Below are 27577 nucleotides of genomic sequence, written 5' to 3'. Positions count from 1 at the left end.
GCTTTCTAGTTTACAAGTTTGTTTTCTTGTTGACTTGGTTGCTTTGCTTGCTTGTTGTTGTTTTCACTTTGTTTTATTTTCTTATTATTTTTGTTTTCATTAGTTTGGATTGCTTAATACCTTACTATTTTTGTTTATGGAAATAAGTGCTGCAAACTACTATGTTCTGGATTTTGAATAGAGTATGTGGATGATATTTTAAGAGACTTGTGACACTACAACACATGTCTAGTCTTTTTTCCGTCTTCTTTGTGCTCGGTCATAACCTTCAGTCGATTAAATCTTGACAGAAAATATGAGCCATCTGCGAGGTAAGTTTTGGTCCAACCATGAGCCTGTGTCCACACCGAGAAGCCCCATGCCTGCACTCAACCTTCTGCTTTGTGTTAAAGCTCATCCAACTAGTAGAAACTGAGAAGGGGAAAATCTAAACGAGAAAACCTATGTTAGAGGTCTTACATGCTTCTCTGAAGGAACAACCTCTTCTACTCTCAATAAGTTGGGATCCCTCTTCTACCCAAAAAATAAATAAGTGCATATGCACATTCCTCTTGAAAAAATACAAAGGCGAAATAAGAGAAAGGCTTCCTGCGTAGAGAGGTGAAGCATGCAACTCCACTGGGTACTTACTAGGCTTGCTGGAAGTGGAGTAATGCAGTGTTTCTGCGTGACTTCGTTGAGGTACTATCTAGGCCTGTAGGCAGTGGAGCAACACCAAAGATGAAAACTTATAGTCTGAAAATATTCAACTCGAGAGCTAAACTACCCTTCCCGAATTCGAAACACTACGATCAAGTTGAACTTTTGATTATGTTTAATTGAGTTGGAAAAAGGTAAACCATGTATCTCCGTGGGGTAAGTGGGGGAGCCGAAGTAACCCACATAGTGATTCAATACTTCTCGAAAGACCAAGGCCTTGTGCTACCAATGAACCAAAATAGAGAAGCTAGAGTTTTACGAGTGTGTCGCCAAGTGTTTTAGTGGCTACAACCACCCTCCAAAAGTTTGGCCTGCATGCAATTTCGGAGCCTCCCTTGAGACTTTCACTTGATGGATACGCACACTCGGGTTCACTCTGTGAGCTCGTGTGAGTCTTCGCACCCACCTTTCTTGATAATTTCACCCAAATTTTGTATGTTGATGTCAATGTCATGCTTGCGACCATGTTTTGGTTATACTCAGGGTCTTCGCTCCATGTGTACTTGTTGTGTTCGCTACGTAAACATATGTTGCACTCACACACGGAGTCACATACATTATCGCGCAATCGTCGTCACAGTCGACCAACGATCAATCACAAGTGTCATTCATGTTGTTTACACCGTCGGTGAGCCATGTTGAGCATGTGTGCCTGGATTTCTTCAGTCGTCTCATCATCAAGGCATGTAAATGCGTGTTTTCGAGATTACATATGCACCTTTCACTCGTTCACACACTTAGTCACTTTGCTGAAGTTCTGATGATTGGATTCTCCTCTGACTGTCGGACCATCACACCACCATCGACTCTATCGATTGTCACCGAGAACAACATAGAAGCCCCAAGCAAGCCATGTCAAGCTACGATGTCTACAAGAAAATCAATCAACTTTCATGCTAGTCAACTAGAGAGTTTGACCCGACAGCCACCTCGAGACTAACTCCCCTCAAAAATTTCGCAGAGGCTACAGACCTTGCCCACTCCACTGGCTGAGAAATTTGCGTAGATAGGATGGTCTGACACAAATTTCTCGTCTGTATCTCCCTCAGAAAATTGCGTAGCTTTTCCATCCAACCCTCCCAACAGTCGACCGACTGCTCACCTAGAAAATTGCGTAGTTTTCATGAGCAAGTCCTCTACTGCCCAGTAGTCTACTAAGCTTAGAAACTATGTAGAGGTGATAATGCCCCTTAGGAATTGCCGATTTTTTCTTGCCAAGCTCCAACAATTGACTCCCAGTTCCCTCCAGAAATTGCGCAGTTTTTGCTGCCAAGATTCTGATAGTGGACTGCTTATTCCCCTCATGAATTGCGCAGTTTTTGCTGCCAATGACCCAACAGCGGACTGCCTGTTCCCCTCAGGAATTGCGCAGTTTTTATTGCTAGCGACCCAATAGGTGACTACCAGTTCCCTCTAGGAATTGTGGAGCTTTAGTTGCCAAGCTCCCACTATTTTCTCATCCCAAAAATTACACCAATATTTCTTGCACAGCCTTTCTACAACCCATACTGTTCCTGTCAAAAACTACATAGTTTTGTCCTCTAGCTGAGCCAAACCCTATGAATAGTCATTGTCGATCCGAATTACCCATCTTCATCACCCAGTGACTTTTGCACATTTTTCATCAGTAGTGCCGAGAGCCTCCATCCCATATCACAACCTTTTCTCCTCTCCCGATCACCTGCATTTGAAATGATCTTGTATCATGATAGACTAGGAGGGTTTTGAATTTGATGTTGTCTCGTCATGAGTGACTGTAGATACAAATATACAAACAAACATGAGGGGAGGACGGATGGGATGAACGAAGGGAGCACATGAAGAAGGACAAGCTCGCCAATGGACGAGCAAGCAATGCATAAAAAGATATGTGCTTGCGAACAGACGATCATGCAAATATGTGTTCACGGACAGACGAATGAACAAACATGCAAAATGTGTTCACGAAAGGACAGAAGGATGAACATGCACTTTTCACGAACAGATGAACCTGTCAAACCTTCCAACATACAATCAAGGAGCGATATGCGAATGCAACATCAAGTGAACCCAATGACCATCGAAGACTCCACGGATGTTGCCATGTGGAGGTGAAGCTGTGACGCACCATGAGGACATCCATCACTAGTAACACTACAGCTCGACATGCACACCAGCAGAAGCACAAATGTACTAGCACTTTCATGGAGAGTCCTGTCATGAGTCATGTCGTCCACATCTCTACTGTGGGCCATACTGTCAATCAATGTATTGTAACGTGTAAGTCCAAGAGACCCACTTGTTGTGTGAAGAGTCATGTAAAGTTGAAAAGTCATGGAAGTCAAATAGTCATGAGGGTAGTCAAACATCCACAAGCATCAGTTTCACCCTTGGCTATAAATACTCGCTCATTTACACATGCAAAGGAATTTTCCCCTCAGCACCTCCCACATAGCCTTGAGAGTCTATTATTTTTTCTTTGAGGAGTATGTAGTGGCTCCAATGCCCGGCACGTGGGATTAGTGATGTATGGTGTAACGATGTGTCTTGGAACTTTCGCTTAATTCAAAAGCCTACTAATAGGCCAACACGTTTTCACACATGTATTGTAATTGTTGTAAGACTAATCTTTAACAATTGTAATGCATGTTGCTTTAACCTGTGTTTAACACTTGAACAAATTCACTTGTTGCAATACATATATGTTAATGAAAATGTGTTGTATATGTTGTTAATGTTGTCTCGCCCATGTAGACTACTCTACCAGACATCAAAAAAACCTTTCACATAAAACTTGCTATAACAACCATTTCACTCATGCAGACTAATTCGTTAAGTATTATGCATGTTATCTTTCCATGTGTGTTGTGACTGCCACATCCGTGTGGATTGTTCCGTTGGAAGTTGTGCACGTCTTGTTGTGTTGTGTGTTCCTAGCAGAGTTGGGACTTCTCCTAGCTGACTTGGGACTCACTCCCACCCTCTCCCTCTATGGTGAAAGAACCATTGACACAAGAGACACTTACAATCGCTAGGAATGCGAACCTCACTTATCTCAAGACAAAGCAAACCACTCTCTTGTGCTGACAAGCAAGAGTTGAGGAAAATATTTAAGATAATGGCAATCAAGCGATCATACCGGATGGGACTCACACACCAAATGGTGTGAGGTCTAGTTGGGGCTTCATATCGGGGTGATCCCTTCATGTTTGCAGGTCCAACACCATCAACACTTCCTTGTAGAACTTGGAGGATAAGCTGGACTTGAACTTGATACTGAAGAAGTTGATGAAGGGTTGCTTGGTGGAATTAACCCACTAGTTATAGAAACATTAGTTGTCTTCTCATGATCAATATCAACAATTATATCATCATTCAAAACATATTTTGTCTTCTCAACATGGCCTTTTTGATGACCATAAACTCCCCCTTCATTAAAATTACATCTCTTGAGATAATAAGTTTGTTAGTGAGAGGATTATACAATTTATAAGCCTTGCTTGTCTCTCTATACCCAATAAAAATACATAACTCACTCTTTGCATCTAAATTTTTTCTATTCTGATAAGGTACATGCACATAAGCCAAATAACCAAAAGCTTTGAAATGATTAACATTAGTCCTTTTTCCATACCAAGCTTCAGAAGGAGTCATATTTTCGAGTGCACTGGTGGGGCTACAGTTGAGGATGTAAAATGTTGTAGCAAGTTGATCTCCCCAATAAGAATTGCTCAATCCCTTAGTTTGTAACATGCACCTTGCCATTTCAACCACAGTATGAATCTCCCTTTCAGCTATGCCATTCTGTTGGGGTGTGTATGCAGTAGTATGCTGCCTCCTGATGCCATTCATATCACAATAACTCTGGAAATCTTTTGAGCTTAATTCTCCTTCACAGTCAGTCCTCAAAACATTTGATATTGCACCCTTTCTCATTTTCTACGAAGGCTTTGAACTTCTTGAATGTATCCAGGGATTCACTTTTGGCCTTCAAATAATATACCCAAAAATTTCATGAGTAATCATCAATAAAAGTGATGAAATAAGATGACTTACCCAAACTCTTAGTCTGCATAGGACCACATATGTCTAAATGAACAAGCTGAAGTGGGTGATAGGCCCTCCATGCAGTGCCCTTTGGAAACATTTCTCTGGCATGATTACCTTTAGCACATCCTTCACGCACCTCCTTATGCTCCTCTACCTTGGGAAAACCAGAAGCTAATGCATGCGAGGTTAGAAAATTCAAACTGCGAAAATTTAAATGGTCATACCTAAGATGCCATAACCAACTTGAATCCTCATACACCATATTTGCAAGATTGTTTTTATGTTCATCAAACTTCAAGGGAAACATCCTATTTCTTGTCATTGGAACAAAAATGATCACCCTATTAGTACATATCTTATTTTTAAAGACTACTTTATAATTTTTCTCACATAGTTTCTTAACGGTCAACAAATTATGCTTCAATTATGGAGTATAATAAATGTCATGAATACTCTTTATACCTTCTTTTGTTTGGACCTCCATAGCTCCTTTGGGAGAAACCTCCAATGGTTTACCATCACCAAACCAGATCTTGGATTTAAAGCTTCCATATTTTGTTGAAAGCAACTTCTCATTCATTGTCATATGGTTAGAGAATCCAGAATCTAGGTACCAAACATCTTTACTAGTATTTTCACCTTTGGCATAGCATAAAAATAAGTGATATGGAGGATACTCACCACTTTCTTCAGCCTGGATAACATTTTTACCTTATTTCGATCTGCATTCTCTTTCAAAGTGGCCATACCTATTACCATGGTAACATTGAACATTTCTCTTATCAAATATACCTCTACCTCTTCCTCTTGGGCCACCTCTTCATCTACCTCTTGAATAATTTTGGCTTTTCCATTTACCTGGGCCTTGATTACTTTTTGCACTATTGTTGCTTGCATCTTCATTCATTGTAATTTGTAATATAGAGGAAAAATCTTTCTCTACACCTTCAAAAGTGTCCTTCAATCTCTCTTCATGAAACATCAAGGATCAAACCAATTGATCAAACTGTAGTTTTGTAAAATCCTTACTTTATTCTATGATTATGGCAACATGATTCCATCTAGGTGTTAAAGACCTCAATACCTTTTTAATTAAAACTTCATTACTTGCAGTTTCTCCCAGTGTATACATTTTATTGACCACATCTTTGACTGTCACACAATAGTCACTAACACTTTCAGCTTCTTGCATCTTCAAATTACCGAACTCTCGCTTTAATATCTGAAGCTTGACCACCTTAACTTGATCACTACCTTGGTAATATTCTTGTAGAGTCTGCCAGGAATCTTTGGCAGGTTTTTCTCCTGATATTCTTGGAAATGAGCTCTTATCAAGATCTATCTGAATGTGAAACAAACCTTAAGCATTCTTCTTCCTTGCTTCATTTTTGGTTGTTCTTTCATTAGCTGTAAGGGCATCCCAATCAGCTAGCTCCTCATAAATTGATTCAATAATATCCCACAAATATTTTCCATTAAAAAATGTCAGCATATTAATGCACCAATAATCATAATCGTTCCCATCAAATTATGGAACAGGCATCTGGTTAGAATTCAACATGATCAACAATGGCGAAATTCCAACAATCAAGATTTAACCCAAAATAATTTTACCTGCTTTGATACCACTTGTAGAATATGAAATGCCTTCTTTAAGCCAATTGATAAGCCAACATAATTATGAAGAAAAAAACATATAAAAAAAAATGAAAGAATAAAGCACACTCACTGTGTGAGCTCAAACATTCTGTAAATATCATATTAAATCAAACCATTAACTACATTTTTATATAGTAAAATTATTACTAATATTATTATCAATCAACTGAATAACAAATCTAATGACACTACCAATCTTTTGAAAGCTAATTTCGAGCACTGACGACCCTAATAATTTGTTGCCCTAATTTTTCATAGAGAACATAAAATCTGTTGACTTATTTGTCAGCAATTGCATGACATCATTAATAATTATCCCCAACACTAATAGCTATTGCAATTTATATCCATAAAAATACTGAGCTACTATTGAAACAAATATTAACAAGAATCTAAGTTCCAAAAAGTAAATGTCATCTCCAAAACCAAGGGCATCAGTTGAGTAAGCAAACTTTCCCAAGAAAAGTATTTTGTAGTATTTCAATTAATTAACACCCTATCCTTATTATAACCTCATTGTTTGGGAAAAGGTATACCTAGTTCAACAAAAATGATTCCACTAGTTTCTATATTTCTAGGAAATTCATGCACAAATTAGAGACCTCTTATGAATGGTAAACTCACATAAAGGGATTCATATATTTCTTAAGAAAAAGAAAGACTAATGCATGTGCCTATTTATAAATGGGGTTATAATTATAATCAGTTTTTAGGGGATTTTTAAATTTTAAAACTTAAGAGTGTAATGGAATGGTCTCGAAAGGGACAACACAAGAAGAAGTCACAAGTAAAGTGAGATGATGGTAACAAAAGTTGGTATTCATCTTTTGTCTTTCCTTATAAACATGGTCTCCAAGATAGAATAACCATAGACGACTATATAGCTACACAAAAGTAACTGCATAACCAAAATATCAAAAGTCGAATACCCTTCTCGCAGGGTTCACGCTAATCCACCGACCAACGATATCAAGTTTATTAGGGTCAAAGTTGTTGGTGGAAAAAACAACACAGATCCCACGCCAAACTCAATAATTTTGGCCTCGTATCTATTGCCTCCTTCATTATCCACTACTTTTCTCATCACCTCGAAGCCTACTTTCGATCCACCAAACATCTTTCCATTGACTTCGATTAAAAGAAAGAGATATGCTGACACACCTTTAATCAACCACATTTTCTATTCATTCCACCAACATTTAAATGAATTCCCGATATATATAGATTCAACCAGATTGTAGCCATATCAAGATATTGTTAACAAAGCAAAGAGAAAGAAACATGAACTTGATGTCTTTGGCTAATCAAACAAGTAATCAGTAAGCAAAACTAGAATAACAAATTCAAAGTGGAACTATTCTTAAAAAAAAAAAAAATTATGCATTTGATGAAAGTGTTGGAAAATTAATCCCAACCACCGCATTAAATACACTGACAACAACCGTACTCGCTAAGTAGATTTTGTTTGCAGGTTGAGGATTTTTGTTTGCCTTAAATGAAGTTCTGAGTAGCAGTACACATCATACCATTCAACAACACACATCAAGTAATTAAGAATGAAAGAGCATTTAATGAAGGGTAACTTGGTGAAAAGGTATGCTCAAATATTTATTTTGCAACTATTGCTTACACTCCGCAACATCTGCAAGTTCGGAAAATCATTCATTTTGTACAAGCGCTCATATTATTCTTAATAGTTTGACTTTTTCATAAATTAATGTTTTTAGATGTATGTTTTGGTCGGTCCGTGAAAACAATTTGTTACATGGTTTTACACAGAGTTACTCTGCAACCCTTGGTGAATGTAAATCAAAGCAAGAGCTTTTTTTACTTGGTCAAGAAAACACAATCTCCATATGAATGTATTTAATGCATTAGAATTATAAGCCAAAGTTTTTATTATGTTGCTTTATTTTACTTTTTTTGTTATGCATTAAATTCTTGTGTTTTAAGCTCTAGTCTAGTTGTGATTTGATCTTTGCAACTAAAGTCTCAAGGGAGACTGCTATCCTCTGCCCATAAATTCTTTAAGGTGGTATATGTTGGGTTGTGTTATATTCTTTCAATGTAGTTAATAGGGAGTTTGAGGGGCACCCACAACCCCACTTTATGGAGTCCGGGGCAGCACCTCATAAAATTTTGGTTTTGGACCCTATGTTAGGTTGGGCGGACCCACCTATGGTTTTTTGCATGATTTTCGCACATGTTTTTTGGATGCGATGGTTTTAGGTCCATGGTATTGGATGCTTCAGCATGTATAAGTATGTATTATAGCATTGGAAGGAACATAATGAAAAATCAAGCTGGTAGTCCCAGTTTTGGGATCCAGGGGAAAATCCCTGTGTATATGTGTTTTATGTGTTCTACTCTCGCATTATTTATTTTATGTGTTTTAGAATTCATATGCAGAATTCGTATGCAGGTAATTTCTGTACAGGGTTAAAACCTACATTTGGTATCAGAGTAGATTTGGCTTCAAGGGGACGCCTTTGTTGTTGAGGGGTTTCGCTCAGGCCTGTGGTATACCCTGTTCAGTGGGAGATCTGCGAGATCGATTCTGGTGGTGAAAGAAGATGGCGAGCAGTGGAAAGATAGAGATCGAGAAATTTAATGGTTAGAGTTTTGAGTTGTGGAAACTCAAGATGGAGGATCTGTTGGTGGGTAAAGACCAGTGGATTGCAGTAGATCAGGGTACTAAACCAAGAGGAGAGTCCGATGAATAATGGAAGAAGTTGGATTGGAAGGAAAATAGCACAATATGATTGTGTGTCTCAGATTCAGTATTGCTGAACATATCAGGGGAAGCTACAACAAAGGCTTTGTGGGACAAGTTAGGGACTTTGTACCAATCTAAGTCTCTGGTGAATAAACTATTCCTACGGAAAAAGCTGTATAACCTGAGGATGAAAGATGCAGACTCAGTAACAGAGCATCTAAATGCATTTAATACTGTGGTAAGTCAGTTAGCATCTGCTGATATTAAAATTTCAGATGAAGATAAGTGCATCAGTTTGTTGTGTTCTCTACCAGATTCGCGGGATAGTTTGGTTATTGCAATAGGTAGCAATGCAAATTCCTTGCAGTTTGATGAAATAGTCTCAGCCTTGCTGATGGAGGAGATGAGACGAAAAAATATGGAGAGCCAAAATTGTGATGCCTTGTCTGTACGAGGATGGTCCCTGAACAGAAACAAAAATAAGTCATCGAGTGGGAGATCTAAATCTAGAGGGAGATCTAAATCTCCAGGAAAACCTATAAAGGGGGTGAGCTGGAAATGTGGAAAGGAAGGCCACTTCAAAAGGGAATGTAAATATAAAGCTCCTGACAAAGGAAAGGGATCTGATGAGGCTCCTTTTGCAGAGGCGAAAACCACCTCAGATGAAGGTGGGGATGTCTTCTTGGCTTCTTAAAGTACACATGTATATCATGAGGCATGGTTGATTGACTAAGGTGCATCCTTTCACTTCACTCACCATAGAGAGTGGTTATGTGGCTATGAGAAATATGATGGTGGTGATGTCTTCTTGGGGGATGACATGAAGGCTAGAATCATTGGTCGTGGAGAAGTAAAGTTGAAACAACAAGGTGGAAGGGTTAGAACACTTCTGGGTGTTCTGCATATTCCTGCATTAGCTAGAAATCTGATTTCTGTTAGTAAGTTGGATGACGCAGGTGTAAAAACAGTGTTCGAGAAGGATACCTGCAAGATGGTTTGGGGAGCACTGGTATTGATGCGGGGAGTTCGGATTGGAACTCTGTACAAGCTGCAAGGTAGCACTGTTGTTGATGGGTGCAACGTTTCCGTGGTTCCTGAAAGTGGAGCAGAAAATCTAGTGGTCTTTAGAGAAAAGACCATGTTGTGGCATCAAAGGCTTGGACATATTGGAGAGAAGGGCCTTTGAATACTTCATGGTAAAGGTATGGTAGAAGGTATGAGTAATAGCTCTCTAGATTTTTATTTTTGTGAAAATTGTGTATATGGGAAGCAAAATCAGGTGAGTTTCCCCTCTGGTAGTAAGAGGGCGAAACAGATATTAGAACTTGTGCACAATGATGCATTTGGACCTGTGAAGATTCCATCATTGGGTAAGTTTGTGTAATATGTATCATTTATAGATGACTTCTCAAGGAATACATGGATATATTTCCTTAACAAGAAATCTAAAGCCTTTGACAGGTTTAAAGAATTTAATTCTGTCGTGGAAAATCAGACATAGAAGAAGATAAAGGTTCTGAGGACAGATAATGGTGGAGAGTTTTGCAGTAAGGAATTGAAGAATTCTGTAAGAAGTGTGGTATAGCATGATAGAAGAATACTCCATATACACCTCAGCAAAATGGAGTTGTAGAAAGAATGACTAAGATGTTGATGGAAAGGGCAAGAAGCATGCTCAGTGGTGCCGGGTTAGGACAGGAATTATGGGCAGAGGCGGTGGATATTGTATGTTACCTGGTCAACAGGTCACGTTCATCAACGTTGGAGGATAAGACTCCACAAGAGGTATGGACTCGTAAGAAACCCTCTCTTTCACATCTAAGGGTATTTGGATGTGATGCATATGTACATGTTCCAAAGGAGAAAAGAACCAAGTTGGATAGTAAATCTGAAAAGTGCATCTTTATTGGGTATAAGGATGGTTTAAAGGGTCATAAGCTTTCAAACCCAGTAACAAGGAAGGTTGTGTACAGCTGAGATGTGGTGTTCAGAGAGGTGAAATATGTTATTAAACATGAAGTCCAACCAAAGGAACCTGAGAAAATATAGTTTGAGCTAAAGGAGGAATAATTAAACTCTACAGTATAGGAGGAATCAGAAAATGAATAACAACAAACTCTGGCTATGGGAAGATCAGTTCGAGAAAGAAGGCGGCCAGAAAGGTATATTCCATCTGCTTTCTATTCAAATTTTTCTTTGTCTGATACTGATGATGATCCCATAATTGTGAAGGAAGCTGTGGATTTAGAGGATGGAAAATTATGGAAAGAGGCCATGGTTGATGAAATGGCATCTTTGCACAAAAATGAGGCTTGGGATCTGGTAGATTTTCCGGCTGGAAGGAAACCCATTGGTAGCAAATGAGTGTTCAAAAAGAAGACAAATGCAGAAGGAAAAGTGGAGAATTACAAAGCTCGGTTGGTAGCAAAAGGTTATTCCCAGGTGCCGGGAATTGATTTTGGTGATATTTTTTCTCCCGTTACCAAGGTAACTTCTATTAGATTACCTTTGTCTGTTGCTTCTGCTTTTGATTTTGAGGTAGAACAAATGGATGTGAAGATAGCATTTCTTCACGGGGATCTGGAAGAGGAGATATACATGAAGCAACCTAAAGGCTTTGCGGTGAAGGGTAAGAAAGAACTGGTATGTAAGTTAAAGAAGTCTCTATATGGGTTAAAACAGTCACCAAGGATGTGGTATCAGAAATTTGATACATTTATACGGGGACTTGGCTTCACCAGAAGCAATGCAGATCACTGTTTGTATTTTAAATTAATTGGTGACAGTGTTAATTATCTAGTATTATATGTGGATGATATGTTGTTGGTTGGAAATGACAAAGAAGTTATCCAGGATTTGAAGACCCAATTGTCCTCCAAATTTGAGATGAAAGATCTTGGTGCTGAAAACTATATTTTGGGCATGGAAATTAAAAGAGATCGAGCAAAGAGGAAACTCTGGTTAAACCAGAGGAAGTATGTCAAGACAATATTGCAGAGGTTTAATATGTAGGATCCAGTGAAGGTTCCTATTCCTGTAGGTGTGAGGTTATCTATTGAACAGTGTCCCAAGACACAAGAAGAAGAGGAGGACATGTCCCGTGTTCCATATGCAAGTGTAGTTGGTAGCTTGACGTATGCAATGGTCTGTACTAGACTAGACATTTGAGCACGTTTATGTCAAAACCAGGGAAGGAGCACTCGACAACAGTGAAGCAGGTTTTTAGGTATTTGCTTGGCACTAGTGATTATGGTTTGTGCTACCAAGGAAGACCAGGATTGGACAGAGTGTTGGATATTCATGGCTTTGTTGATGTAGACCGGGCTGGGTATGTGTTTAACCTATTTGGAGGCGCAGTCAGTTGGATGAGTAAGAAACAATCTGTAGTGGCACCGTTAACTACAGAGGTAGAATACATGGCAACCACTCATGCAAGCAAGGAAGCAGTTTGGTTGCAGAGATTGTGTTCAAGTATGGGGTTAGTACAGGAAGCTATAAGGATACACTGTGACAACTAAAGTGCAATTTTGTTGGCAAAGAACCCCTCATATCATTCAAAGAGAAAGCAAATTGATGTTCAGTATCACTTTGTGAGGGATATGATAGAAGACAAAAAGGTGTCGCTGGTAAAGGTGGACACTTTGAAGAATACTGCAGATGCCTTGACAAAATCTATGAGCTTTGAGAAGTTCTCTTGGTGTAGAGAGACAATGGGCATTTCAGGGCTGGAAAAATGACTAAGTTCCCTTGTGGCCCCCGGTGGAAAGAAAACAACAAGTGGGAGAATGTTGGGTTGTGTTATATTCTTTCCACATAGTTAACAAGGGGTTTGAGGGGCACCCGTATCCCCACTTTATGGAGTCCGGGGCAGCGCCTCAGAAAATTTTGGTTTTGGACCCTATGTTATGTTGGTCGGACCCACCTATGGTTTTGTGCATGATTTTCGCACATGTTTTATGGACACGATGGTTTTTGGTCCATGGTATTGGACGTGATGGTTTTTGGTCCATGGTATTGGATGCTTCGACATGTATAAATATGTATTATAACATTGAAAGGAACATAATGAAAAATCAAGCTGGTAGTCCCGGTTTTTGGATCTAGGGGAAAATCCCTGTGTATATGTGTTTTATGTGTTCTGCTCTCGCATTATTTATTTTCTGTGTTTTAGAATTCATATGCAGAATTTGTATGCAGGTAATTTCTCTACGGGGTTAAAACCTACAGTATCATGATGAGCCTCGTTATTGCAACAAGAATGCTACAACTCCAAAGGCTATCAAATTTAATTATGAACCCGAGGTTCGTACAAACTTAAGAGGCATCGACACTATATGTGCAACATAAAATGTGTCATTCCTTTAATGTTATGATGTAATGGAGTGCATGTATTGAAGTCAAATCCTAAACGAATTGCAAAAAATGAAATGCTCGAAACGGAAGCCTTAAATTATTGCAAGAAAGAAAGTACAAGGAAAGAAACCTATTCTAATTTCAAAAATATCATGAAATAAATGTAAACCATTACATTTCAAAGATTTTATATCCATTAACAAATTTCATTTTGAGGTGGCAATCAAGAAAATTATCATTGTATAATTTTTTCCATTAAACCAAATTGCTAAAATGTTTTGCATGGGTAAAGAGGCGAGTACAAGTGGTCTTTACTCTTGAATAATAATTTATTTAGAGCCTAGGGGTCTTGATTCAACCCTAAGGGACAATAACCAAGCTTCTTGAGTGAATCTGGGCAACTAAATGCATGTTGGAAGACTTCTACACGAAACTACAGGATGTTAGAGATTTACTACAAGAAGTTATAATTCATCTAATCACTAAGAAAATCAAATCCAAATAGGATGGAACAAATATTTTTAATGACGAGAATGTATTAGGTCTCTATTTCAAGTGGAATCACTCAAAAAAACCTATGTTAACCCATGCTAAAAAAATGGCCAAAAATTACTACTCTAAAATCTAGAAATTCAGAACTAGTGAGCTAGTAAATCTATCAAATGCCTAACCTAATCAAGTGAAAATTCAATGTGGTAATTTTGATTATTAACTATAATGTTTTTGTGATCTAATGCAAGTGGAATCAACTTGATTGAAGCTCGTTAGCATGTTGTAAAAAATAGCAGAAATTTACTGCTATTTTCCACAAAGGAATTCCAGAAATCTGGATTTGGGAATAAGCGTACTAATCTAAGTAGCTCAATCATTACTATGACCTTCCAAATATTTTCCAAGGATGAAATGATTCTTTTGATCCTGCAAAAGAACTTACATCAACCATTTAACCCAATCCTACAACAAGAAATGATTAATACTAAATCCAGAAATATAAAGAAACAAGAACACAAGACACATTTGAATAAGAAGTGGAAAGAAGAAAAGAAAATGATAAAAAAGGGCTTTGGGGCCCCTAGGATGGCCAAGCCTAAGGAAACTCAGAGTCCTATGAAGGAGACCAATATTTAGAAGTTGAAAATGTCACCAATCTTGATTATTTCCATCTATACAATTACATGCCTGCAAGAAATGACAATGGAGCTGCAAAAATACGAGTTATCTCCATAAGAAGACTAATAAAAATCCACCCCTAGAGGAAAATTTGACTTGTTACTTATAAAAAATGATTATGAATCATTCCCCATGAAAGGAGGAAGCTTTCCCCACCAAAATCCCTTGATTAGTGGATATCGTTCCCAATATTAGGAATCATTGGAGCTCCACAATACGTGCCATGATTCCATAATATCTTGTTGATTTAGTATTTAATATTGATCCTCCTGTAGTAGGGAGAAAGTCACTAAATTATCTCCTCCTTCAAATCTCCATAATCTGCCCAATATTCTCACAATATTCCATAAAAATAAATAATATTAGGCACAAATATGAACTTATCCATAAGCCTTCCTAATGAACATATTAGAGTTAAAAATACATTATATAATGTAAAAAGAGAGGTTTAATGTGCTGAAGGATGGTCCGGTGGGCCTTAATTTATGTCTAATTTAGAGGCGTGGGTGTTATAGATCCATTTGGGCACATCAACCCCAACTTACAGATCAGTACTATTAGGGTTCATCAAACCCTAATTCAGTTGTTACATACCCTAAATGAAGTCAACCATCAGAATGCCTCCTTCCCAAGAGATTCCATGACTGAAATCATCCAAAAACTACCTCTAAGAAGATCGGCGTAGGCATGCCTTCATTAGGGTGCACTGCAGTGTAGTCTAGTACATTGTCAGGGTGCATTGCAGTGCACTTGAGCCTCTTCAGCCTACGCTAGGCGAATTTGAGCGAAATTTCATTGGGGTTTGGGAATATACTTATCCATTGGATGCATCTAGAAGCTTCCCAAGTTTATCTACTCCTTTTGGCTCGAAATTGGATGAGGGAGGAGTTAAGGAACATCAATCCCTTCATCCCTTCCTCCATGGAACTAAATCCTAAGTTTGGGAGGGAATTCATTATCACCATTTATGGCATAACTTCCTTCATTCACCTATAAAAATACCACTCATCTAAGTGATTAGGAGCTAGAAATCATTGAATTATAGGGAGATGTTGTTAGTATGAGACTTGAGTTGGTTTCAAGTATTGTAATGATGTCAAAATGTCTTGTTTGTTATGAGGAGAGGATGGGATTGAACTGATGGAGTGATATTGAATCAAGAAAATTGGGTTGTAACTCTTCCTTTTACTAATAAAGTGTTCAAATATTTTTCCATATGTTTGTATTGTTCATTGATGCTTTCATATGTGTATTATGAACTTGATTCTATTATATGTTTAATCAATAGATCATTATCATATGCTTTGATCGGTTTTTGTCTTCTGTCTATGTGTAGGTAGTTTTCAAGCAGATTAAGTACAGAAAGGACCGATAGAATTTTCCAAGGGAGATAAGGAGTAAGCGAAAGCTACAGGTAATCTTATTTACTATCTTATTTAATCTATTGGTTATAGAAAAGGTAGTGAATGCTTTGCACTATTGTTTTAGACTGAGCTACTAGTCTAGGGGTTTAAGCATTTATCCGTAGACACTAAAACATCCCAAAACAAATTGGTGACTCCGCTGGGGATCGATTATCCATCCTAGTAGCTAATCCACCTCCTTAGACACCTTGACATACATTACTTGTTGTAATTCATCCTTTTGCATTGAATTTTGGTCAAAATTTGAGGTTAGATGACTCTTGAGCGGCCTCACAGGAATCGGCGTAGGCTAGCCTTAGAGACAGTGCGCTGCAATGCACCCTCCAGTTAGAGACAATGCATTGCAGTGCAGTTAATCCCTATCTAGCCTGCATTGATCTTCCTAGGGTCAGATTCCCACCCTTGGAATCAATTTTTTTGCGCCAAAATTCTTCTGATTGCTTGTTTGCTAATTGTAAATGGATGTCATGTCTCTAAATAGTTTTTCATCTCCTTAACTAGCCCTACTTAGACTAGGATTGATAAATATTTCTTATGTATTTACTTTGTCATTTTCAATCTATAGTCGAAAGTTAGTGTTTTGGTTGATTGATCTTTGTCGAAAGAAAGTGTCATAAAATCGTCCTTTCCTTCGAAAATTTAATTGTCGTAAAAGTATTCATTCATGAAAGATCGATTGATTGATGTGTGCATATGATTAGTCTTTTCATTGAAAGTGTTGTAATTCCTCATTTCTTTGAAAACGAAAGTGTCATAAAGTCTTCCTTTCCTTGAAAATAAATTGTCCCAAAATCGTCATTTTTGTGAAAAGAGTTTATTGATCGATTGTGGATTAGTTTTCCTTTTTGTTCATTCAAATTAAGGGAAATCGAAAAGAAATACATGCATGTTGCATTAGAAAAGTTTGTGAATGCTTGAACGGAATAGCTAGGGAAATTGCATTAGATGTGCTCTTTTCTCTTTGTTAAAAAACCGAATGCTCTATCCCCACTAGCTAAGGCTTTTCATTGTTAAGTTGAATGGGCAGAATGCTTATCGTATTAGTTTCATTTTAGGAATTGCAAACATACATCATGTGGCGAACCTTGAAAGGCAAATTCTAAGGAATTTCAACTTAAAATTTATCTGAATTTACCTAATGGAGCATTGTCACCCAACGAAAAATGTTTAGAAGTCTAGGCTAGAGATGTGCTCCGACATCGTAAAAAAAAGCAGTTGTCACTAACTTCTCTGCAATAAATCCTAAGTGTGATACCTCATTCAATGTACATGAGTATATCGTAGCTCGTCCACATACCTTCGGCTATATTGGGTGGTGTTACAGTACGTAAAGTATATGGGAATGCTCTCACTGTGCGGTTTTGCATTAGACAGCGCTTATACGGATTGGGCCTCCATGTACTTTCGGGTATATATGGGAGGACAACCATAGGTTTCTATCCATCCTTAGGTAACCGAGTTGGCTGCCTTATACACTGTGATACACTGAACACAACATTCAGGGAGATTGGCATGCCTGTACTTCTTGGTTCACCAGGAGGTATTTCGCAGTTCACAGTTGCTTAGTAAACCTTTTGCCTAGATTATCCCTCTTTTGTTTTGTTATGTCACTTTGATTAAAATAAATTTAATTGAACACGGATAACATCCTCCACGCTCACTCCTTAGTTGATCTTAGGTTGAAACATATGACGACAAATCTAGAGTCCACCGATTAAGGAATTCCTTTCGATGGGAATCCTAGTCCTTTTCCATCTTTTGGAAATATTGGTGCTGCATATATGGATACATTGTCCCTTCTCGGATTTACCATTGTCTTGCCAATATGGTTGTTTTCAACCTCCTTGGTTAAAAATGTCGTGATTTCTCTGCAATCGAGTACACCTCTGACTAGACAAAATCAACCTCTAGTTGATCCTAAAGTTGACCCTTTGCCTTCTTCCTCGGTTGTTTCTTCCTCCCCTTCTTCCTCTTCACCTGGTGAAAGTATTGGTACTAGTAACCAGATGGATAAGAAGAAGAAGAAAGGGAAAAAGAAGAAGAAGAAGAAGAAAATTAAGCAGAGGGCAAACAAGCAACCATTGCTTTGAATGCAACATCTAATGGGAAACCGTCTATCAAGCCTCACAAAGTTTGATATCCATGCAAACTTTGTGTGGGAGACCATCTTCTTCGAAATTGTCTTGATATTCCTCAGATCTTAGAAGAATGGTCTACTCGTTCACATCATCGTATGTCATCAACGTCTCGAGATCATGCTGGTGACACACCGTTAACTAGTGATAGTAAATTTCATGGAAAGAAGGGTAAAGTTAAGTTTCCATGTAGGTTATGTGAAAGGAATCACCCCATTCACCTTTGTCCCTATTTGGAAAAAGCCAAAAAAGTGTTAGATAACTATCCTGCTTCACCGTAGTGACTTCCATCTGATTACAGGAAACTCTCCCTAAATCCTTCACTAATTGATGAATTGACTGAGAAAAATCTACCATCGGTCAAACCCACTCTCTCTGAAAGTGAATCCTATGAGTCTTTACCTGACCCAAATCAACAAGTCGAGATAACATTTGACCTGATTTCACCTTTAGTAAATCGTACCTTTCCCGAAGAGAGTGAATATGATACCACTCAAGTTCTTTTTGTTTCTTCAGATTCTAATGAGCTTGGGGGAAGTCCTCCTGTTCCATCAATATAGGAGGAAAATCCTCCTGCTCTCGTAACTCAAGGGGTTAATTCTCTCGTTTCTAAGGTACCCCCTCCAATTAGCCTAGTCACTTCCTTTGATTGGAATCGACTTGCAGGTTTTCATCTTCCTTCTTATGTGCCTTTCCAGATCATAGTATAGGTTTGTAATATGATTGTATCTGGCACTATTATCGATGAAGGTGCATCAATGAGTATCCTTTACTCAATTTCTTGGATGGCGCTTGGTTCGCCACTGCTTGTACCAGTTACCCAGAATCTGTTGGCTTTTAACAGAGGAACCAGTCGACGATTAGGGATCCTCCCCCAGTTACATATTACTTTGGGAGGAAAAATCGTTTATCTAAACATGATGGTAGTCCCAAGCCCATTAGATTACAATTTACTTCTAGGGCGCAACTATTTTTATGACATGGGAGCTATTGTTTCAACACTCTTTCGAGTGATTTGTTTCCCGCATGAAGGCAAAATTTTCACCGTTTATCTACTTTCATTTCTCGGTCAAAATATGGCTCCCAGTAAACCATCTTCCCTAAATGGTCCTTTTGTACCAATGGTGTCATCCTTTCCACAGGTTAATTATGTGGCAACCTATTCCATACCTACATTAACTGGCAATCAATTCAGTGATGTCGTACATCATGTACTAGGGGCGTTGGAACTAGATCTCTCCTTCATGACCTCTTATGGGTTGTGATCGAAGTACGAGGACAGTTCTTGGTCTTGTGTCAACGTTGTTAAAAAATGAAACAAGGGTCCATGAGGATAGTTCCTTGTCTTGTGTCAACCTCGTTAAAAAAAAGAAATAAGGAATATGAGGATAGTTCTTTTACTGTGTCAACCTTGTTAAAAAATAAAACACGCCAATAAGGGTAGTTCCTGATCTTGTGTCAACCTTGTTCAAAAAAGAAACAAGGAATATGAGGATAGTTATTTTACTGTGTCAACCTCATTAAAAAATGAAACAACTCCCATGAGCATAGTTCCTTTTATTGTGTCAAGCTCGTTAAAAAATGAAACAAGGAATCTGAGCAGAGTTCCTTGTCTTGTGTCAAGCTCATTAAAAAATGAAACAAGGTCCCCTGGAGAAAAGTTCCAATTCAAGACTTTGATTAGATCTCGTAAAATCTTTGTCGAGTATTTCACTTGTTCTCATAAAATAACCTTCATTCCATCCACTTAATAGCCACGAGTAGTCTACTTAGGTGAATGTAATGAAGCTTGGGGGGCATGCACCTAATGGTAAAGTTAAGTTTCCCTGTGGGTTATGTGAAGGGAATCACCCCATTCACCTTTTTCCCTATGTGGACGAAGCCAAAATGGTGTTGGATAACCGTCCTGCTTCACTGCAGCGACTTCCATCTAGTTACAGGAGACTCTCCTTTTCATCATGTTATGGGCATGTAAACCAATCTCAAGCATAGTTCTTCATTTCAAGTTTGTGTAAAAATGAAACTAAATTCAAGCATAGTTTTTTGTTTCAAGCTTGTGTAAACATAAAACTAAACCCAAGCATAGTTCCCTATGCTTCAAGCTTGTGTAAAAATGAACCCATTTCCATTTTTTAACCCTCGTGATTGCCATTTTATCAGCCTCTTCCGTCTGATGAGCCTTGGTTGTTTTCATCCCATTGCCACCATCCCTTTGGCCAATGATACGCTTTCACTTGGTTGTTTTACCCTTTTTGAGGAACAGTTGCAATGTGTGGTCTTATTAGCCAGCCTCTTCACATAAATCAACATGTTTTGAGAAATTCCAACATCACCGGAACCAGTTGCTACCCTAGACACCACTCATTCCTCAAAATGGAGTCCTCTTTAAGCTCTTTTCAGACTCTCTAAATATGAAAATATTATCGATCACTTGTCCTTTCTAGCTCGTTAATCGATTGGAAACAATATCTCTCTTGTATTATTTTACACTTTTTCAGACTTGAGAGATTAACTTATGAAAAAGCAATTGTGGAGTTTTCTTTTTGTACCTTTTCAAACTCTCTAAACATGAAAAGGATCGAGTTAGCTTTGTTGTTAAACTCATTAAAAAACATCAAATAGCGAAAAACTTGTCCATCTAGACAAGACCGAGTTTCACCTTTGCTAGACTCGTTAAAACATCAAAATAGCGATGGATTCACCCAAGGGGTGAAATTATACAACAATCATATGTTATCCTCCTCAAGCTTGATAAAAATAAAGAGGTACTGATCAACAATGACTGGGGAAAATTGGAAAAAGTGGAAAAAACCTTATGGTAGAAAGTCGCTCTTGAACATGACACTTTCACCTCGTCATAGTGACTATGTGGGTTGGGTCATTCAGCTTGATGGTTATCACACCGTTGGTCTATCATACCATCCATTAATTTGTTTTGGGTCAATGCTACCAATTCATCATCTTAGTGTCGACGACATGTTCAAGAGAAGTCATTTAGTTCAAACTTCATCCTTTGTAATACCATAAACCTTCATTTTCATGACCGCCATTCCTGAACCTTTTGTTGTCAGTCGATTTTCATCTCCAAAATCATTTACCTCGTTTCATGTCGTTGATGTGGGATACATCAAGGCCCTCCTATGACGAGTCACTTCTTGTCAACATCAACACATTATCCAAGAAGTTGACTTAGAAACACCCCTTCAGTACCTTGAGGCTTGCATACATCAATGGCAGGTTTCTCGCTTCCGGCGATAGGTTGACATCACTGGCCTTCGACTAAAATACTTTGTATGGTGTTCGACATCAAATCATTTATTCACACCATGCGAAATTTAATGTAGCACCTTGAGGGTCATTATCATTATCGGTGATTCCTCTCGCATTTGTTAACAGCTTACATCATTGGTTGGTAATCAGACGATGTCTTCCCATGTTCGAATTTAGATCATCTATTCACATGGTTAGACTTGTACTTGAGCGAAAGATTGAATGAGATTGAAGACCCTAGATCTAGTTTCATCCATTTGAGCTGCGATATTTTCAGGAGTACTAAATCAAATGCACAATGGCCTTACATTCATGGTCATCCCTTCATGGGTCTATATCTGTAGGCGACTATATTTTTACATGTAATGAAATTTTATAAGCTGAGCATGGGTATGCCTTCCCTTATCAAGTTCATGAGAAAAAATCAAATTATCATGATATATGTATTGTAATTGATGCAGGTCACCTTCCGCTTAGAAACCTCCTCTCCACTTGATAAAGCAATTCACTCGAAATACATATTTATGACTTCATGCTTTAGTGGGAAACTGTTACAGATCCATTTGGGCACATCAACGCTAACTTACAGATCAGTACTATTAGGGTCCATCAAACCCTATAATTCAGTTGTTACATGCCCTAAATGAAGTCAACCATCAAAATGCCTCCTTCCCAAGAGATTCCATGACTGAAATCATCCAAAAACTGCCTCTAAGAAGATCAACATAGGCAGGCCTTCATTAGGGTGCACTACAATCTAGTTCAATACACTGCCAGTGTGCATTGCAGTGCACTTGAGCCCTCTTTGGCCTGTGATGGGTGAATTTGAGTGAAATTTCATTGGGGTTTGGGAATATTCTTATCCATTGGATGCATATAGAAGCTTCCGAAGATTATCTACTCCTTTGGGATCGGAATTTGATGAGGGAGGAGTTAAGGAACATCAATCCCCTTATCCCTTCCTCCATGGAACTAAATCCTATGTTTGGGAGGGCATTCATTATCACCATTTATGGCATAACTTCTTTCATTCATCTATAAAAACACCACTCTTCTAAGTGATTAGGGGCTGGAAATCATTGAATTATAGGGAGATGTTGTTAGTATGAGACTTGAGTTGGTTTCAAGTATTATAATTATGTCAAAATGTCTTGCTTGTTATGAGGAGAGGATGGGATTGAACTGGAGGAGTGATACTGAATCAAGTAAATTGGGTTGTAACTCTTCCTTTTACTAATAAAGTGTTCAAATATTTTTCCATATCTTTGTATTTTTCATTTATGCTTTCATATGTGTATTATGAACTTGATTCCATTCTATGTTTAATCAATAGATCATTATTATATTCTTTGATCAGTTTTTGTCTTCCGTCTGTGTGCAGGTACTTTTCAAGGGATTAAGTATGGAAAGGAGTGACATAATTGGTCAATGGAGATAAGGAGTAAGCGAAAGCTACAGGTAGGCTTCTTTACTATCTTATTTAATCTTTTGGTTATAGAAAAGGTAGAGAATTCTTTGCACTATTGTTCTAGACTTAGCTACTAGTCTCTAGGGGTTTAAGCATTTATCTGTAGACACTAAAACTTCCCAAAACAATGGGCCTTAATTTATGTGTTCTTTAGAGGCTCATCATACCCCCCTATTGAAAGTGTTTTTTATCCTCTTAGAAACTTAGTGAGCTCATTGGGCCTCTTTCATAGCCCTGGTGGCCTGTCTCTTTTTCATTCCTTAGTCCATTCTCTTAAGAATCTTGGTTGTAATTTCCACAAGGACAAGCCCAAAAATGTAGTTGTTCTTTTCATGATTGTTTAACAGTATTTCAAGCAAAAAACATAACTTTCCTCTTTGTAAGTGAACTATGTTGGCTTGTAGATCCATTTCATTCATATCCTCTCCCTTGAAACCTTCATTCAATTTTCACTCATTTTTCCAAAACTGCTTGTGCATAGAAAAATCATTGTGTTTCTTGAGACCATTAGCCTACCATTTTCCTCTTATTCAAGATGGGTTCTTGAATATTTTTCGGTTTGACAAGGTCTTCCACATCCTTTCCAAACATTCTGATACCTTACTCCACCATTTGGACACCTCTGAAACCTTCAAAATGCTTTTAGATGAGAACTAGAACATTTTGTTGTAATTCCTGTAAAAACTATAGGAAGCCCTGTTTAAACCCGTTTTGAGAAAAAAATATAGTTTAAGGGTAGGATAGGTACTCAACTTGACTTCCATGCATTTCCCACATTTCTATAAAATCTTTTAGGCCTTGGACAAAAGCTAGAAAGAGATTAGAGACCTCTTGGAAAGCCTCTTTTAATCATTGTAGTTTGAGTTCTATTTTGATGGTGAACGCCTTCTTGCCTTTTGTTTCTTTCTTCTCTCTTTTTTGTTTTTTCCTAGATGATTTCCTAATGGCCTTGTAGATATTTTTTTTTATTAGGTCTCTCTTAGACACTGCCATTTTTTATCTAAGCAGCATTTGTTCTTTTCTTCCTTCTTGTAGCAACATTATGTCTTCCTATAGTAGTCATTCCTCCTCTTTGAAGGTCTTCTAACTGTATGGGAGTGATAAGAAATGATGTAGAGAGCTTGGAGGATGATGCTAGGGCTCAAAGGGAGTGTAGGTTTGTAAAAATGGAAAGGATGCTATGTTTGTTTTTTTCAAGAAATTTTCAGGGTGAGACAGAGTGTAGGGTTTGTTCTTCAAAAATTTTAATTTTTTTCTTATGAAATGGGATGGATGAATGAGGATAGATAGTCGATATGAAGTGGATGGAGGGCTTGGATTGCTGTGGTGATTTGGCCTTTGTATAATTTTTTTCTTTTAACTATTGTCCCCATTCCTAGAAATCATCACCCTTCATAATTTGGTTTTTCCACATTGCATAAGTCAAGGAGTGAGCTACAATTAACTAGCTGAAGGCGGCTAAGGCTATTGACCTATCCTTAGCTTATAAAACCTCATCTGTCATGGATTAACAACAAATTTCTAACTATAGTATGCTCAAGAGAAGAGGTCAAGAATATTGCATAACTGTACCGACCTGATAGTTGTTGGAGAGGCATGCATGCTTCTTCTGAGTTGATGATCGATCTGTGCTTCCCTAGAGATGTTAATTTTCTTTGCTTTCTTCTGCATAGGTCTTCATAGCTTGCTGATTCTTTGACTGATAAGGTTGTTGTGTGAAATCCTCTTTCAAGTGTTCAATCTTTTGCTAGTGGAGAGGATGGACTACTTCCTAAGGAGAGTGTCCCCCCTTTTCAATCTTTAGAAATGTTGCTCAAGGTGGCTAGACCTTCTGTTGTGTAAGTGAAAAAGTAATTGATGTTGAAATTTGTTGTAAATATGAATGCTGCTTATAGGAGGAATCATCTTCCTGTAGTATTCATTTACTTCCTCTTTTAGACCTCATTGATGCATGTGGGATTGATGTAAATTCATAAGAGGTATAAGGACAAGATTAAAATCAACAAGACATGGTGTAGGTGGTGGAAAAGTTGATGAATTTTTTAATTTTTTTTTTCATGCAAGGTAGAGTGGAATTTGAAGATGGATTTTAGTTAGATGGAGTGGATGAGTGATGAAAGTGGTGTTGGGGGACCTATATAAACCTTCCCTAAAGAATACATGACCTTTTGACCCATTTCTCCAATCATATTGCCTCTTGTAGCTTCTTCTCGGCCATCCTGTAGTACTACAGGATCTTCCTATAGTAATTCAGGACAACCTCTTGTAGTAGACTTGTTTTGTCCATATCTCCCAAATGGTAGAATGGATTGACCTGAATTTTTTTGAGCATGTTGCCATCATCCTTATGCACCTCCCCATGAAACAATTTTGTCCAATGGATACATGAATCTCGAGAAAAACTAAAAATGACATAAGTTGATGGAGGTCGATTTATTGGAAACCGTGCACCGAAATTTGCTGAAATTTCTTGGGCATGTTACCATCATGCATATGCATCTCCTCGCGAAATAGATTTTTAAATAAATGCACAAATACCAAGAAAATTCAAAATTAGTTGTAGGTGATGGAGGTCAATTTCTTGAAAATTGTGCACTTGAATTTGTTGAAATGGCTTGAGCATGTTACCATCATCCATATGCATCTCCACCTAAAAAAAATTGGCGAAGGGATGCATGGTTTTCAAGATAGGACAAAAATAATTTTTTGCTCTATGTATTTTTGTTTCGTGTAGTAAAACAGAGCCTTCCTGTAGTATTTCGTGACATCAGGTAAAATGAGTGGTAGAAGCTTGGGAATGATGAATGGATTGTGGAAATAGATGAGGGTGATGGATTGGCATGGCCTTTGTCATGTTGGAGCATTTGAGAAAAGGAGGAGAAAGTCAAAATTTGACTTCTTTTGACTAGAATTTTGACCAATTTTTTCTTTTGTTGGTGCCAACTTGTTTTTGTTGCTTGCAGATGTTGGAGGGCACATACATTCATTAGAGAGATACATGGAGCAAAGATTTTTTATTTTTTTCTCTTATTTTTTTTTCTTCTATGCCTACTAGCCACCTCAATGAGGTTTTCAACTAGTAGGTCTGCCTAGGTGCTACAAAGGGTGTTTTCACCTAGGATCTTTTATTTTTCTCTTTTCTCCATTTTTTCCAACCCATCGGCTGCCTCATGGAGGTTTTCAATCAATGAGCCAATCTCAAGAGCCTCAAAGGAGGTTTTCACTTGAGATTTTTATTTTTTCTCTTATTTTTCATTTTTTAAATTTTTTTCTACCCTACCCTACTTAAAAAACAAAATCACTTTCAAGTATAATAATACTTCCAATGGAGCCATGTGCAGATCAAGATGTTAGAAAAACTGATGTGTAGGCTTGAAATGTTTTCTTTGACATGTACCTAGATATAGGAGACCAAATGCTTTGACTTTGATGGTATCAAGGATAGTTGAAGAAGAGAGTGTTGTTGCAACTTAGTGACTATATAGAACCATATTTCAATATAGTTGTGATGCCCCTAGTCCACTTGCTAATTTAGATCATCTTTAATGTCTTCTTCTTCCATGACCTTTAAATCTTCCTGTTTTTTCTGATTGTTCTCTTAAACACATGGAGGATTTGATGGTAACCATGAAGAATCTTTATCGATCTCCGATTTTGATGTTTGCTCTTTATCAAATGCAGCCTGTGATCCTTTCGTATTCTCATTTGAATCTTCTTCTTCTAGATGTGGTCCTTTAATGATATCAAGAGAATATCTTTTTTGAAATACTATTCCTAAGCTATAGTGAATACCATTTAGCTCAAGAGTAGTGTTGGAAATAATACTGAGAGGGGGGGTGAATCAGTATTATCAAGTTCTTTTAACAAATCTTCCTTATTTATACTTTGAATTACTTTTGCATATCAGTACCATAAAATAATGAGCATGAACAAGAAAAACAGATATTCACACCAAAGAACACCAGATATAAGGTGGAAACCCAATGTGGGTGAAAACCACCTGCTGCAATATGTCTCTATCTTCTTTCAAATTAGAAACTCCTTTTACAATGATTTCGTACTGGTGCAGTCCTTTACCAGTACACAGGCTGCAACCTGCAGAGAGCTACAACTCTCTCTCGTTTTCTAGCCTTTCCTAAGAGGGAGCTACAACCCCCTACTTCTTTACAAGGACCACTTTTCATAAATTTTCAAACTGGATCCATAAGCATCAAATGATCATCAAGTACATGTAAATTACACAGTTAACTGCAGTAACCAGATCAACAATAACAGACCTAACCCAGAACACCTTATCAACAGAAAAATTCAGTCAACAGAAGATCTTAAGACAGATACGCAGTTTTTCTTTCTCTGGCCTGCGTCGCTACGCACTTCACCTTCTGCTTCCCTGCGTATACCCGCAGAGAGCGTTCTACTGCACCGCGTACCCACGCACTGCTTCTTCAATCCCGCTGCGTACTGTTACTGTAGGTACGCACCTAGAGACACTATCGCGCCGCGTACTGTTACTGAAGCCACGCACTCAAAGATACTATCGCGCTGCGTAATTTTACTATGCGTACGCACCTGAACCTTTATCGCTCTGCGTACCCACGCAATTCTCCTTCTTCTGCTCTACGTACCCACGCAGTGCCCCTTCTTCTGCTCTGCG

The 27577-nt window shown here is 38.0% G+C and overlaps 1 pseudogene; it reads right to left on the bottom strand.

The window, feature by feature from the left end:
* Positions 1–7168: 7168 nt before the first annotated feature.
* Positions 7169–27577, bottom strand: part of LOC149208681 (cellulose synthase-like protein E6) — a 42322-nt pseudogene continuing 21913 nt past the window's right edge.

Source organism: Pinus tabuliformis, chromosome 1_2, assembly GCF_031772625.1.
Source record: "Pinus tabuliformis cultivar Carrire ecotype Pingquan chromosome 1_2, CPIR1, whole genome shotgun sequence".
NCBI lineage: Eukaryota > Viridiplantae > Streptophyta > Pinopsida > Pinales > Pinaceae > Pinus > Pinus tabuliformis.
The sequence above is the reverse complement of the archived record's forward strand: the minus strand, read 5'-3'. Positions and strand labels throughout refer to the sequence as shown.